General features: G+C 42.4%; 1 long non-coding RNA gene across 1 annotated transcript in view; it reads left to right on the forward strand.

The window, feature by feature from the left end:
- LOC106018859 (uncharacterized) overlaps nt 1-15,972 on the forward strand; it is a 618,314-nt gene that overhangs the window by 31,817 nt on the left and 570,525 nt on the right. Inside the window, exon 7 of the long non-coding RNA XR_011807997.1 lies at nt 8,115-8,272. This is a non-coding gene — a long non-coding RNA (uncharacterized lncRNA). The remainder of the gene's footprint in view (nt 1-8,114; nt 8,273-15,972) is intronic.

Genomic DNA, 15,972 nt, shown 5'->3' on the forward strand with positions numbered 1-15,972 from the left:
TAACAATTTAGTAATATGAAAAGAGTGGGAGCTAACCTTGTAGCCCAGAAACTTTTCTTTTAGATACAGCTTCAATGCTAGAAGTCAGCCAAGTCTCTTAAAAGTGCAAGTGGATCCCTAGGACCTCTCTGAAGCAGGAATTTGGTTCAGCAACTCTTGTCAAAGACTGCCTGTGCATCCCTTGCCATTCTTTTGACATGGCTGATCAGAAAAGAGAACCTAGAGAACAAGTGACTCTCTGATTTTTTATTTTTTTTTCCCCTATGCCTGTTTTCTTAGCTGACATTTGACCAGACCTGAACCTGTGTAGCTTGTGAGCTGTGGAGGGATAAAAGCATGAGTAACCCTGTAGGGACAGGAACCAGGTCAGATTTTTTTACTTTAATAGTGCTCTTACTTTACTGGTTTTGAAATCTTTACCTAATGGAAGGAATAAATCACTCTAGGTCCTAGACAAAAGAAGGGATTTACAACCCAAGGTGAATCGAATGCAAACCACAAGGAACTTCAGCACAAAGTCTGCCAAACAGATCTGTGGTCTTATTCCAAGCTCTGGGGTGTTTTCTTCTTATTTTATTTTTTATTTTTCATTGTGCAATTCCTGTGCCCATTTGACCTGACAGGAAATCAAAAGAAAATGGTGTGTAGTATTAACAATATAAGAGGTGGATCACTGACTAAGAAAGAGCTGGAGAAAATGAATGCTTTCACAAGGTTGGTGCATCTTCTCCATCACCTGCCTCCCAATTACACACATGTGTTAATTTGCTGGGAGGATAAAAATGAGAAGAAAGACAATTCCAGCTTTTGTCAAACTAACGGGAAAAAAATAATAAAATTCCATGGCAAAATGAGTGACAACCCAAGCAAAAAGCCAACACTTTTGCTTCTGGCGGACAGGCAGGATTTGTAAGCTTTTTCCCATCCCTTGGCCTTAAACTAACTAAATAAATAAGTACATCATCCGCCCTTATTAACAAGGAGTAGGAAGCTGGTGGTTGTAATAATATCCCCCCTTCACCTAGAGCAGGGGTTCTATTCTATTTCCTTTCACGTATATGGCAAAGGTCAGCTATTGAGAGCGACTTGTCGTTGCTGCTGGGAGCGGCTGTGTCTCTCTATTACTAGCTACTACTGTTTCAGTCCCAAGTGTTTATTTTTTTTTTTAAGCTTCAGCATCCCAAGCTTATTGGGAGAGGAAATATATCAGAAAAGCAACCCACAAACAAGGTTAAAAGCACAAATAAAGATGGAGAGAGAAATAGAAAGGGGAGGAGAAAAAAGGAGGGGGGGATCAGTCCAATTTTCTTTGGAGACGTATTGCATTGTTGGGGCTGTCTGGCGGTCTTCCAGTGCTTCAATTGAAAGCGAATTTCTTTTATTGAATTCCATCCAGAGATATCATAACCTCAAAAGGCTACTATTACCCAGAGGGTTTCACATGAAACCATCTGAGCGTGACTTTTGAAATGCAAGAAGTCACAATTGTCATTTGACAACACGGGACCTGTCAAGGCCCCTCTTTCTAGACAGGCAAGTTGTTTACATAATCCTTCCACCCCCCATATTGAGGTGAAAACCCTTCCAGTGCTGGACTTTTTTGCTTAGCAGGTGCGCTCAAAACAGTAATAATAATAAAAAAAAATAATCCCATGTGAACTCCATAAAACCATCCCATCCCATACCTTGACAAGTAAGATTTAAACATCTGCTTTATGAATGCACAATTGGAGGGGAATTGAGTAGGCAACTGAAAGACTTCTAAGTTTCTATGAACCGTGTCACTTTTATTTTAGTAATAAAAATAATGATAATCCAGAAATGAAGTGGCAAATTAAAGATCAAGATGTTGGAAAAAGACACTAAAGAAAATTCAGCCACAGACCTCAGGGAAACCAGAGGGCAAAACAAGATCAGGTGTGAGCCTTCAGGCTGGTGAGACACATCAGGCACCTCAGCTTCCCCTGGCAGTGCTGAGAGTGAAACAAAGGTGGCTGCTGCTGGCAGGAATTGCTGTCAGGGACCCTTCCTCTTCACAAGGTGAGGCGAGGTGGCTGTGAAAGCTTGAGAATGGACGGCATCCCGAAGGGCAGTGTGTCATGGAGTCTTGCTGGTGGTGTGCTGAGGTTATTTGCCAGTTTGGTGGCATTTTGACTCTCTCCACAGATGGTAAGATAGTGTGTACTTGTGCATGTGTGTGCATGCATGGGTGCACGTTTTCAACAGATCGCTTTTTGACTGTGGGTCACTACCCAGAGAGCCCAAGGTGGGGTTGTAATGGTACTCCCAGACTCCCTAGGAGGTTTTGATGTGAGAGGAATCGATATATGGGATGTACAGTGCCTTTTTTTTTTTTTTCCTGAGGGCAAAAGAAACTAGCAAAAAAGAATTGGACATGTTTTGATACAAGCTGCATTCCTAGAATGGGCTTGTCAAGAGGGTGAAGAAGTCTGCGGTGAAAAGGGGAGGAAGTCGTAAAGCATGCAGTAGACAGGCTTCATAAAACTGTTGGGGGAAGCAAATGGAAATAAATTTGACTACGATCTGGTAAGAAAAAAATACATAAAAATGGCATGTGGGAGAAATCTATTGAAAACCCAAATGGAGTACAGTGTTCTCCTTGTGTACAGTCACAGTACGGCATCCTTGGAGGGCTGGGGGAAGCACGAGTTCACAGTGGTGCAGCAGTGGACAAGCTGGTTCAGAAATCCTCTGGCAGCAGTTTGAAACCGGTGAGCAAAATGACAACCTGCACTTGGGTTACACTACGTGGGTGAGAAGGTAAATGTCATTTATGATTCACTGCTCAGCAAAATCCCTGGTGGAGTTGAAAGATCCCTCTGAAAATACCTTCTAGGAAAAAAGAAAAGAAGGATGGCAAATGAAAGATTTGTCTTCAAGCAGGAGAGACAAGATGTAGGTGCGATAGTGATCAGTTTGAATTCCTCAGCACGCCCACGAGTACTTACTCGTAATTTTTGTGCAACAGAGTGTGATGAAGATGAGAAGTTGAGTTGATGAATGCTTGATAGAACAAAGTGTTTAAGATCGCATGTAGGACAGACTGGTGGGTGTCAAATGAGCGTAGATACGTGGTGGAGTTACAAATGTGTCAAAAACAACAGCGGGTCTTAAACTGGAAAGGCCGAAGAAAGTGGAAGGTAGAAACGAAGCAAGTCTCTGGTCCTTGGCCAAACTAAAAAGAGATACTTGGAAAAGAACACCTGAAGTTTGGGAAATCGAATGAGACTTTCCTATAAGGGCAAAAAGAATATAAGAGAAATCATAAAAATGATGTGCACTGAGATTCTGTTGGCAAACCTTTCCCCAGCATTGTGTTCTCTATCTAGACACCGATAATTTATCACAGGCTGCTCAGAACTGGCCTCCCACTCCAGGTCATTCAGAGGCATCAAAAAGAAAACACGAAAGAACACTATGCAGGAAAAATACGCATTTATGTTACTGCTTTACCTTAAGCAGTAACAAATTATTGATGGTAAAATGCCTCCATATCTTACGGCTCCATTAAGGAGCTTTGGAACAAAGCCTTCTTTAAGACCATTGCAGAAAAAGAACTGATGGCTGCTCCCTCTGTAAGTACAGGGATGCAAAGGCAAACAGGAGTAACAGTACACAGAACTGGAATAGGGAGAGGCTTAAGAGAAAAGCATGTAAGTTTATATGTCATAACGCTGAGGAGATTTTTGAAGTCTAAGTGGAGGAAAATATTGATGAGCCCATCTAACAGCACCGTAGTAAACCCTGCAAAATCCAGTGCTGTTTGAAATTAGTCAGTGTACAAGATACAATAGCATATGGAACAGATGCTGGAGTTCCGCTACAAGAGGAATACTAATTCTGGAGATGTGCCTGATCCAGATGTCCTTTCATAAAGCACAGAGCTGCACCGACTGCCTTAGAAGTCATAGTAAATCCCTAAATATAATAACACGCAGCAACAACACAAAATATGCTAGTGGCAAATTTGCGAGGCACGGTGGTTCTTCTACTCCACCTTCATGTGCACGTAGTGCTGTTGATCACTCCTTTTCTTTTGCCATGAGGGGAGATTGGGGTTTTAGCACTGCTGATATTTTCTAATTCATGAAAGCAGTCATACTTCACTCACTGTGAGTTGTATGAGCCAGGTGAGGAGAGTGTTCCTCGAGTCTGCACAAAAGGGAGCTGTTGACTAATTCTACCTGCTAGTCCTGGGGGGACAAAACCCACTATTTTGGGATCTGTGGTGGTTTGGAGTATGGAGGTCCATGGTTTTACTTTTGTGAAGAGCACCCTTGGCAGCACTAGGAAAAGGTGTTATGGCAGAAACTGAGTCAGCTTATTTAGTGACAGGTAAGTTCACTGCGAAGGGCTGGGAGTCCTTACAGCTGTTTGGCATGAAAATCCAACGAAGGCTTTTTTTTTTTTTTTTTTTTTTTTACTTCATACAGAAAGAATTGTTTGAGTTAAAAATAATAATAAAAAAAATTAAGGAAAAAAAAAGAGATTTATTTGTGGTTTACATTTTTCACCATACATTATGTAAGGCCATCGCACTTAAACATGATTTGTGAGCATATTATTGAATAAAAAGTATTCCTGGCAGGAGAAGAAAAGTGATACTTTTCTATCGTGTTCATTATTATTAATATACTAGTATATTTTCCAGTGTAATGTGTTACCACTTTATGCATGGTCTGCCAGTGATGTAGTAGTTGAAAACTGAAATGTGATGAGGCAGTGGAGTAAGTCAAGTGAACTCAAACAAGTGTTGATCCACCTCGAAACAAGATAATTTTGTTCTGATTATCCTAAAAGAAATAAATGGGAATTTCCTGAATAAAAAGTTTATTTTTACAGAACCTACTTGTTTAACTTGAAGCTGTTGTTGGCAAATTCCCAGCCACGTGAGTGCAGTGTGATTAAATCTCGGGCTCATTGTTATTACAGCTAACAGTGGTCGTTGGGATTTTATTTTATCTGATGATCCGACCATCATACATTTCACCAGGTGCTCGCTGTAGCTCGAGTGTAGCTGTACTTAGAATTCAGGTGTTGTCTGTGTGAACTGCTTGAAAATAGAAAGGGAAAAAGAAGTTTGAGACAGGTCGCTAATTCTGGCAGTGCACTTGCAGAGATTCACACATTTGGGTGTAAAAAAGCAGGCAGTAGTTACAAAATGCTGTCCTTAGCCAAGTACTTCTGGATGGAGGTGAATGCTCTCCTTTCTCCCTCATTTCTAAACTGCTGCAGAGCTTCTTCAGCACCAGGAGGAGATAATAAAAGGGGCAGAGCCCTTGGAGCTGGAGATGTGCAGCTCATCTGTCCTCTGTGTATGAGTGAGAGAGCACGGCTCTGCAGTGCACATGTCCCAGGATATGCGAAGACCAAGCTGCTTTGTGCTGTGCCTTCTCCAACAGCTTGTCTTTGGACAGAGTTTTGGGCATGGTGTGAAGCCCAGTTAGCTCTCTGCCCATCTCAGGAGTGAAAGTGGATGCTTATTTCTTGTCTGACAGTGCTGGCATGCCGGTGTCTGCGCAGCTTCTGGACTGATCAGTCATGGCTAAATGAATGTAGCAGTTCTTGGAGGCAGCAGTGGGTTTTGTGTGATGCATTTCTTCCCTGCAGATTTTAGAAACCATTTACTCCTGGAGGTGGGAATGAAGCAATTAATTTTGAGTCTTGTAAAGCTAAGAAAGAAGAGAACACTGATTTGTGTCTATCCTTAGAAATCTTTCATCAGTACCTCTTTGTATTTCTTGATACCTGTCTAGGCAATGATTTTGGAGTAAATTGTGCATAGAAGCACCATTCTCTTTTGCAGGATAAAAAGTTTCAGTGCCCTGGGTTGAGAACAGCAGTTTGCTTTCTCCGTTGACTTCATGCAGACCATCTCCTGTGTAGTGAACTGTCTCACAAAACAACAGTAACTACATGGGAGATGCCCACGTTTGGGAGTGATACTAGCTGGATATTTTCCTTTCTGAGCAAAGAGTTTATGTACCCCATAGAGGAAATGTAGTTTGAAACTGATGGTTTGTAAAGGAAGGGTGGGGCTGTCCTGCTTATAGAAGAAACTTTCATTTGCTGGAATACAGGGATTTACTCACCCTTGGGACTGTGCATTAGCACAACCAGTGTTAGCCTCCAAAACCATGAATAGCCTGGAGGACTGATGCTTCAAAATACTGGCATTTAATTTTTTGCCATTGGAATTAGTTTGAGCTGATGTATCTTGAACTGTGGCAGAGCCTCTTTGCTATAAGTGGTTGGGTTGTGAGGGTGATGCCAAAAAGTAAGGGAAGGGAGTAAATCTTATTACTGGTGTTGTGCAGAGTAGCCTTTCTGTGGTCTAAGAGAGACGCTGAGCTGCTGTCTTAGGAAAATAATAAACTGATCTCATTAATTCCTTTCCATCACCACTGAGTTTTCCAACCACAGGGAAATGTGTTTCTTTTTTCTAGGGTAGAGAGAACCGCATCCACATACCTGCTGTCAGTGTGTGAAAGTGCAGCAGCAAAAGATGTCAGAAAATGTAGTGTGTTAATGCTTCTTATTCTCATGGGAATACGTGCTGAGGTGATGTGCAGGTAAAACAATTGAGTGGGAGAGGTGGTCCCAGGATAAGGGGACTCTTACATCCTGGCCTGGCTGAGCCTTCGGGTGGAGCCAGGAGCTGTGGCTTCGCACTGCGTAACACATGTTGGGATCTGATAAAACAGGATTCACATGGAGTTCCGTGGCAGCAGGTTACTCAGCTCATTTGATCATAATTCAAGCCATTTGTGTAACTAATGATGCTCTCAGATGTTTGGCAGAATAAACTAATCAGCCGTTTAACAGCAGCACAGCTTCTCTGCGGCTCAACGTGGACCCGAGGAATTCTCCTGCAGTCAGAGGTGCAGCTCCTATCTCCGTGCATTTTTGTTAGCTGCGTGGTTCAGTAACCTTTCAGCAGACCCAGCTCTGTAACAAATAGTTGAGCAGGAAGAAAGAATGTGCTGGGGAAAAGGCAGTCTCGATCGGTTGCTGCACATCTGGTTTAATGTCTTTACAGTGAGGCAGTGTACCAAGTCAGCATGTGTTCTGCTAATTCTGAAACAGTGTGAATCAAATAGGCTCATGGATGAATGACCCGGGATGTGGTTTGCAGGTTTTGTGAGTCTCTCATGCTAATCCAAGGCCACTCCAGGTTAAATAATCACACATAACTTGCCTGAAAGATGAACCTGATGATGCAGTCACAGTAGCTGGTTTTCAGCTTTTATATTTCAATCTCTATTTTTTTTTTCCTTAAGGGAGGACTGATGAGACCTACTGGCCCTTAATAGCCTGGTATTATAGCCCAGATCCTTAGCTGTTATTAATAGGTGCAGTTCTGCGGATGTCAGTGCAGCTGCTTCTAGTTCATACTTGTAAGGAATATTGTTGCCTAATGCATTTAGAAACCCAATTTCTTGATTTATTTAGAGAAGAGCAAAGCCTGATAAATGCTTTTTCTTTCTGTAAAGGTGGGAAACCACCCATTGCCATAAAGGGCACAATCCTATCCGTAAGCCTGGCTGTTATAAAGGAGTGTTTTGTTCTGTTACATCCACTTCATAGGTCACTGAAAATAGTGTTTACAATGAGGGTACTGGGTTCCTACCTAGTTCCACAACTGCAAACTATCATATAATGCTATTCAAACACACATTTAACACACATTTCTAACAACGTGCTACTTTGTCGCTGGAATAAAAAACACAGGTACAGTTAATGACAACTTTTGATGAGAGCAAGATTGCTTTAAAGACAAGGAATTAGGTAGATTAGCTAGATGACTAATTCACCATGGAAGCAAATTTGTCCTTTTATGGGATAATAAGTTTCCTTAGTTTCATGTTTCAAAAGCTTCATTTACGTTTCAACGCAATACAATTGCATGAAAAGAGGAATGTGTTTCCAATAGAATTAAAATCCTTAAAAGTGTCTTTATAACTGGTGTTTATGCTGTAAACAGAGGGAAGGATGGTTTTATTTGGCCTCTGATACACTTACGGAGAAATAGTTGCCTCCAGAACCCCGCGTATAGTTTGCATACTAATCATTTTTGTAATTGATCTTTTCAGCTTTTTTCATGCACTGTGGAAGGTTGTCAGATGCCTCTTTGAAGTTAACTAATGATCGTGCGAGCAAAGAGTCTGCAGTGGGAGCCAGGTCTCTGGCGTTGTAGCAGCACAGCTTCCACATGCTGGCGCTCTTCCGTTACCTTGTGGGATTTTTTCAGGTAAGCAGGCAGGTAGGAAGCTTGCATTGGCATACAGATCTGTGGGGGCAGGCCAGCACAATTTATAACTCCCAAAATGAAGGGGGAAAAAATGTTCTTTTTGCTCTTCTGTGTCAAAAGCTGGCATATTTACCATGCAGAATAAAGCTACGTGTTTGTTCTTTACATACTTTGCACTGTGACTTAGGAAGTCTGAAACTGGTCACAGCCTCCTCATTCTCGCTTGAAGATTCACATCCCTGTAGGTTGAAAGGTGTGTACAGGAGCTGCTGGGCTGCCATCTCTGGGAAGCTTTCTGATGACACGGTTGGAGTTGCCTCCTTGAATCAGTCTGTAGGCAGATAGTTGCATAGGGAGTCTTTTTTCTGTTTCTCCTGTCCCCGCACACTGACAGTGTATGTCTCTAATAAAACACTCATACGCCAGCTTTTGAACAGATCACTCTATCTCACTTTATTTCTTCTTTATTTTTCCTTTTTATTTCTTTTCTCTTGCTCTGTTCTCTTCTGCTGTCTGTAAGTATTACAGCAGAGCTCTTTTCTGTGCTCTAGTCACCCCTAACCCATAAAATAAACTACTTTTAAAAGGGTGGGGAAGGAACAATAATAGATGGTCTAATAAAAGGTACTGTGTCTCCCTACAAGCCTTCCTTCACTTCAAAACAACACAGCAGTGTGATAAAATAAACTGCTGCTGCCATATGTTTTGCTGAAGAATCCTCCCTCTTTCCCAAGAGGTGACACAGTTATGGTAGTTTTGAATTTGGTATTACTGAAGGCTGACCTTTAGAGCTCTTAGTTTGGAAAATGATCATTCTGGGATGTTTCTGTAAGTATTTTCTACTCACAGCCAGCTCAACTTGAGCAAGAAAGGAGGGAATATATATTTTGTTATTTACTCACATCATCACCAGAACACTGTTGTGATCTTGCTTGCTTTTCCCAGGTCCCTTATTCATCTGGAATAGATCTTGCAGAGGCAGAAACAGGCTGTGGGAGGACGGGAGGACATTTGAGAGGAAAATGGGCTGTGTGGTTTCCCCATCGCTCTTGCTATTAAGCTGGAACTGTGTACACATCTGGCTCATAGTTAACATGCCACTGCCACCATGTGAGAGTAGCACCTTTATGGGAGGAGATTTGGGTTCTAGAGACAGCTTGCAACAATTTTTTGTTTTTTTCTTTCTAAGAATGTACTTCAGGGAGAGAAAACACTGATTTGGGTTCTTTATTTTTAGTTGTAACAGATAAGAAGTCTGTGTATCAATCACAGCATGAACAAGGCTTACAATGTTAGTCTCCGTTAACAAGCCAAAGTAAACTCTCCGCATTTGTCAGTTGGTGTTTATCTAGCCTTGCTAATATATACTGAATTCCTGCTTTCTAGGACTTGACTGGGTCTCACTTTTGATGTATCAAATAACACTTGATTAGAAGAATGTTTTCAGAGGGAATACTTGCCAAATCAGTAAGTTAACCTAGAAATCTTGGTTACTTTTAGTGGTAATTCATCCTTATATGTATTTGGCTACCACTGAAGATTGGTGAAAACATCAGGAAGCTGTCTAGATTATAATCTCTAGAGTTTACCTCTGTGCCTGCTCTTCTGAAGTGACAGTAGGGTGTCTTTATGTGGATGCTAATCTAGGCATTAGCATATCAGCTCCATGCTGCCTGCTAATACCACGCTTTTATTAGCTGTCACCGAGCTGAAACAAACCCCAGAAGTCTGTAGTATGGGGTAACTCTGCATGTGATGCTTGGGGCCTGATGTTCCAAGGACCTCCATACTTACTGTCAGTGCTGAGCTGCTGGGAAGTTTCAACCTGCCAGCTGGTTTTCTGGGTTCTCTCTTCTCTGCACTGGTTAGGTAAATGTGCTGGTGGGGTATATGGGAAACAAAATCCTTGTATAAGTAATGGTTCCCAGTGGATAAAGGGTTACATTTTGTAGTGCTGTGAAGGCTTGAGTCTTCAAAAAGGTCTTGTAGTGCTAGGGGAAGGATTTAAATTGTAGAGTAACATTATCACCTTATTTTTAACAGTCATTTATGTGTTGCTGTTAGTTTTTCACGGATTTTTGGTTTTGTTAGTGGCATTTTGGCCTGGGGAGCATCACCTGCGGCAATGGAGCTATCCTACAGTAGCGTCTTGTGAAAACTCTTAGATGTCTAAGCTTAAAATACTAATATTTTTTTTTTTCCTTCTGCAAATCTGAAAGGAAGGCTTTTTCTTAGGAAATGTTTTTTTTTCAGGGCAGCATTTTTATCTACATGTATTCTTCAACTTCTCCTACTAATTTCCTGCCTTACTCAATTGCACTGCCTTAACTCTAACAGTAGATCTGAAGCTGCACAAGCCTCTGGCATCAATGGAATAAGTTCCTAAAAAGTCATATTGCATCAGAATAGCTGTTCCCAAAAAGGAATGAGAAAAATCTGTTCTGACGTAGGAAAGAAAGAAACAAAACTCGCATGGATCTTTGCTGAATTGACTGCATCCATCTTTAACGCTGTCAGATATTTACAAGGCAGTCTGTCGTTCTCAATCTGAACTATTTTCACAGCACATAGATCAAACTTTACTTTCAAATGTAGAATATAAACGTATGAGGTGGGCTGGAATAAAACCATCTGGATTTGGAACAGACATGGGTCACCAAAAACACGGGACTTTCTTCCTTCTCACTATTGTAGGCCTGTTTCTTTTTTCTGCTTGCTTTTTCTCTCCTCACATAGTACATTTGTTCCTATCTACAGGGATTTTCTTTCTCTCTGCTGTGGGATGCTGCTGACACTGGCCTGTAGCTTGTGGGGGTTCTGGGCTCTTCTGGCACCATTCACTGAGATAAAAAGCGACAGCCTGTGAGCCCCTGGTGCACTCCAGAGCTTTCAGCCTGCAGCACAGGGCAGTATATCAAACACCAGCAGGCCAGCCCCTTTTTGTTGCATTAGCCAGTCAAGCATTTTGTGCTGCTGAATGTCATCTTATTTAACATTTTGTTAAACAACTTCTAAAGGTCTTAACAATATGACAGATGGTCCATTGAATGGATGCTTTAATGGCTGAGCATTAGTTTGCTTTGGTTTGATAGTGTTTATTGTTAGTTAAGTACTGTTTAAATAAATCAATCTTCCCCCTCTCTCTTTTGCAGTGCAGACATAGTCAAGAGAGAGTTTTATTCTTCTTGTGGTGGGTGTGTGTTTCAGTCTGTCATGCAGACAAGATATATGTTGGTCTCAGTTCCAGTCAATCTCTGCCTCATAGGATACAACTCCAAGGTCTGGATCATGTCTGTGAAGGTGAAGGATTCTGTGTAGTGGATATTAGGGCTAATGCAAACACTATCTATGACAAAGTATAATTCGGATTGCATTTTTTCCAACCTTCTTTCAAGTTACAACCTTTGTTGCAATCTGACCCATCTCTGGCTTTGTTTTCCTTAACCCCTTAAGCCTGTCTGCTCTTAAAAGTTGAGCCCATGTGAAGGAAGGAACCTTATTCCTTCCAAAGGTGAGAAAACCAAATAAAGCATTTGCTTGCAGGCTGTCCCTTCAGTAGACACAGAGAAGTCACTCTGTCACACATTGGCTTGTAACCCTGTGTTGTGAGGACTTAAAATCCTGAGAGGTGCTGTGGCGGCCTTTTCCTCCAGGAAGCAATGGAGGGTTCATCTTTCCCTGGGGGTTCATCTTCCTTGCCTCATAAGCACACTGGTGAACCATAAACATAAATGTGTGCATGCCTCTCCTAAATGCTGTGGGCAAGGCAGGGACAGGACCTCCTGGCAGTGTGAAGGTTTTGCTTTATCTGAGGGGACCAGTGCTGTGATGGGGTGAAGCTGGGAATAAAATCTTTGGAAAGTCAAAGAGAAGCCACCCCTTCCCTGCTGCAGGTGGAAGATTGGTGAGGGGAGGATTAGCATTTCTTCCTGGAAACAGCTGCCATCCCTGTAGCCTCTCTCACAGCATCAGTGGAGCCCAGCTTGGGGCCCCACGTTCTGGTGTGGACGTGCTTGGCTGCAGAGCTACAGCTCCTTTGCAGCTGGCAGAAATCTGATGCAACAGTCAAAGTTGCTGATGCTGCCTTTGCAAGAAGCCTGCACTAGCAGTGGAAGTTTTCAAGCCACTGAGAGGAATCACTGAGGTAGGAAATGTAAACAGTGTGCCTCCTCCTTTTTCTGACAGCACGCATTAATGCCAAGTGCCTGTCAGCATTAGTGCTTGGCTCAAGTAAAGATATCAGCAGTCTGTTTCCAGAGTCTAGAAACTGGATACAAGAGCTGAATCTGAGTTATAGGTGCAGTGTGGCTACTGATACTTGGCTTGTTTTGGGCTTCCAAGGAGTACTTAACTGCCTGTAGTATTCCAAAGTATGGAAAGACTAATTTTTCTCAAGGCAACTGTGAATTTATGTCCTTGATCACATTTTCGGCCTGTAGCGGTTGTTACAGATCCAGTTTGAACATAAGCAGGGACTTACCTCTGGTGTCTTGACTTAATTTCACTTCTGGTAAACAGTTTACCTGTCTCTCATTCCTTCTGCTGCCTCCCCTGGCACAGCTTTTCTTCCTTTCCCTTCCCAGTGAAGCCTTTCCATGGATTGTCAGTAGTGCACAGGTAGTCAGATTTGTTAAATTCTGACCATGTCTTTGTTTCACGGTGAAATGTCAAGATATGACTTAATACTGCTCAGACTGTAAGATCTTTAGGGGCTGGGGCTGCTCTTTAGACTCTACAAGCCTCAGTTTGGTACCCTGAAAGTATGGTCACAAGCAGCAGTAATTGCTATGTACAGTATTTCTCTTTAAAGACCCAGAAATTGCTAAGATTAAAATTTAGGCTTTTGATGATGAGTGATGTTAAGTGCTGGGTGCAGGCCCTCATCCATGCTTAAGGTGGCTTCCAAAAGTATTCTGTAGAAGGTCCTGTAGCTGCTCCTTTGAGCCAAGGACACGAGAAAAAAACACACGGTGGAAGCAGGGCCTTAAATTAGAAGAATTAATCTGGGTTTAGTATTATTTTGTTCCATAGTGGATATCTGTACTGACTCATACTAAATACTGATTTTATTTTCTTATCTAGAATACACACACAACTGGGGAAGAAAATACAATTCTGTCTGAGACAGCGGCCCAGCTGTGGGCAAGCAGCATCAGTTCCTCTTTGGGCAAATGGGAGCCATTTCACTTAGTCTGTGAGGCAAGATCTATGCCCTATTAAGCCCCTAGACCATTTGTGGCTTAATAGTGTCCTGGTCTCACTCTAAACGCGTTTCTGAGAGACAAGCAGCAGTAACGTGTTTGTTCTGATTGATTTGTAGCCTGACTTTTTTTTTTTTTTTTGGAAGTAACTCCATCCCCCAAACTTTCAAAACACTGATCTGAAATAACAAAGTGTTACAGATGAGGTCTTCTGATTATTGCCCTTTAAAGCTTTTTTCACATGGCCAGGCTTCACAAAAACCTATTTTACTCAAAGAAATTAGGTTTCTGGTTAGCAGGAGCCCTAAATAGACATGAATTACAGGAACGTCCTTTGAAACCCCACGCAGTACTTGTTTCATTAAATCCCATGAAGCGACCTTAATTTAGTGGAACACTGGATAGGTTGTTCTTTTAACCTATTAGCACTTTGGCCAGTCCCATAAACCATATTCATGGATGATTCCATCAAGAAGGACAACAGTGGGATTAATATTATTTCAGGATACAGTAAATGCCACAATGATGAAGCTGTTTAAGATCTGGTGCTCACTGTGTCACACTGAATGCATTGACATTTACTCTGCTATCACTTCATTTCCAATATTCCTTCCAAATCAGCCGATGCTAATGTTTCAGCATGTGTGCAGAATACAATTCCATCAGCGCTAGGGACGGGGAGAAATAAGCTTAAAGCAAGTACCTTCTGCCATATTCCATCAGCCCTCTCCCTCTCCATGCCCACCCCAGCTTGGCAAATGGCATATCCGTTGCAACGTTGTCCATGCCTAAGGAGAAAGCAAACACACAAGTGGAAGTGTGAAAAATCAGGACTTTGTGTTGTGTGAGAGTCTGAGCGTGAGGCAGCCACTTGTGGTGTGATCAGATGTGTGTGCCTGTGCAATTACACGTTTCTTGTCTCAAGTGGACAGTGAGAGAGCCCATTTGCTCACGGTGTTTGAAGTAGGAGCACAGAGGGAGCGTGATGAAGATCCAGCTGTTTTCTCAGAACAAGGATGCCACCCACCACCCAGCTTTGCCTCTTACAGTGGTGCTGCCGTCTGTAAGGACAATGCACTCTTCCCATATACGGACCCCTTCAACATTGTACTTGAACACCAGAAGGCTTTAATGGCTTTCCTCCCCATCACCTCTGGAGAGGAAGCTCAGTGCATTATCCCCTTTAGTGGGATGAGGACTCAAAGGAGATTTCAGCTGTAATTCAGCAAAAAGAAATACATTTTTCCAGGGAACTTTAAGCGGGAGCCAAACTGCTTTGATTCAGCCTGTGTAGGAACCCCTCTGTTGAAAAAAAGATCACAAATTGCCTTGCTGATGATGTTCACACAGCAAGCCAGCTGCAGAACAGGGTTTTGCATGCAAGTTTCCCTCGTCTTTGTCCACTCATGGCATTTCTTCATGTGGCTGAGAGGTACTAAGAGGAGCTAGGGGAGAGCTGGGCACGGTGCTTGGCTGATCTGGATGTGCTGTCGTCAGCCATGCTGCGTGGCATCAGCCAGGCTCCTTAGGTTCATCTGTCATATTCAGTTGCAGTGTGGGGGAGAAGCTTACCCAGCTGGCTTCATTAATCACCTCTACTCCTGCAAACTGGGGGAAGCAAGAAAGGTCTGGGACCTCTACAAGCCACCACAGCAGAGGTGGTACAAACTGCAATTCTTGCAGCTTCTCCTGAACCAGCTCAAGGGTAAAAAAAATCCAATAAGAGCATTTAAAACTAAAACCACCTCTGGCACAAGAAGTTCCTGAGCTGAAAATTTCTGGAGGCTGGGAGAATGCGGTAGGGAAGCATTTATGTCTGGGCCTCATTTTTATGTTCTTCGGGGGGCTTTCTCTGCTGGCCGCTACTGGAGATGGGAAGGAGGCAGTTACTTACTCTGACTTGGTGTGAGCATTCTTGTACTGATGGATGGTCAAATAAACTCCTCCAGAGAGGAAAACAAGCATTGTTTGCAAAGCCAAAACCAGAGAAGAATAAATGCAGAAATTTCCATGAAATCATGTTGGTCTGTTCTGGGGAATTTAAGTAGAAACCAGAACTGACTTTTGAAAGAATCCAAGTGGTTTTCACCTGCTTGGAAATCATAGGCAGAAAGTACAAAATACGGAAAAAGAGCTGCTTAGTCTATTTGGTCTAGGTTAGGCAAGTAGGGCAGGTCGAGGAAATGCAGTGCTTGTACTTGCCTGAATAGGAAATGTGCTGGGATGAACTCTGCATAAATAGGAAATGTGCTGAAATGAGCTCTGCATGCTGGAAATGAACTTACCTATCTGGGCAATCTTTTCTTTTGACTGATTCTTTTACCGATTAATTTTCATTATTCAGTGCTATCAGCCTCCTTGTTTGTCTGCTTGGGAGTCTAGATTAAGTTGTCTTTGACAGTTTTCTTGTGAATATTTTCTAGAGATTTAAAAGCAGATACGTCTTACTCGCACTGCATTACTCCTCTGGCTTTACTGGGACGGTGTTGGATCAGGTTA

Source organism: Anas platyrhynchos, chromosome 3 (genome assembly GCF_047663525.1).
Source record: "Anas platyrhynchos isolate ZD024472 breed Pekin duck chromosome 3, IASCAAS_PekinDuck_T2T, whole genome shotgun sequence".
NCBI lineage: Eukaryota > Metazoa > Chordata > Aves > Anseriformes > Anatidae > Anas > Anas platyrhynchos.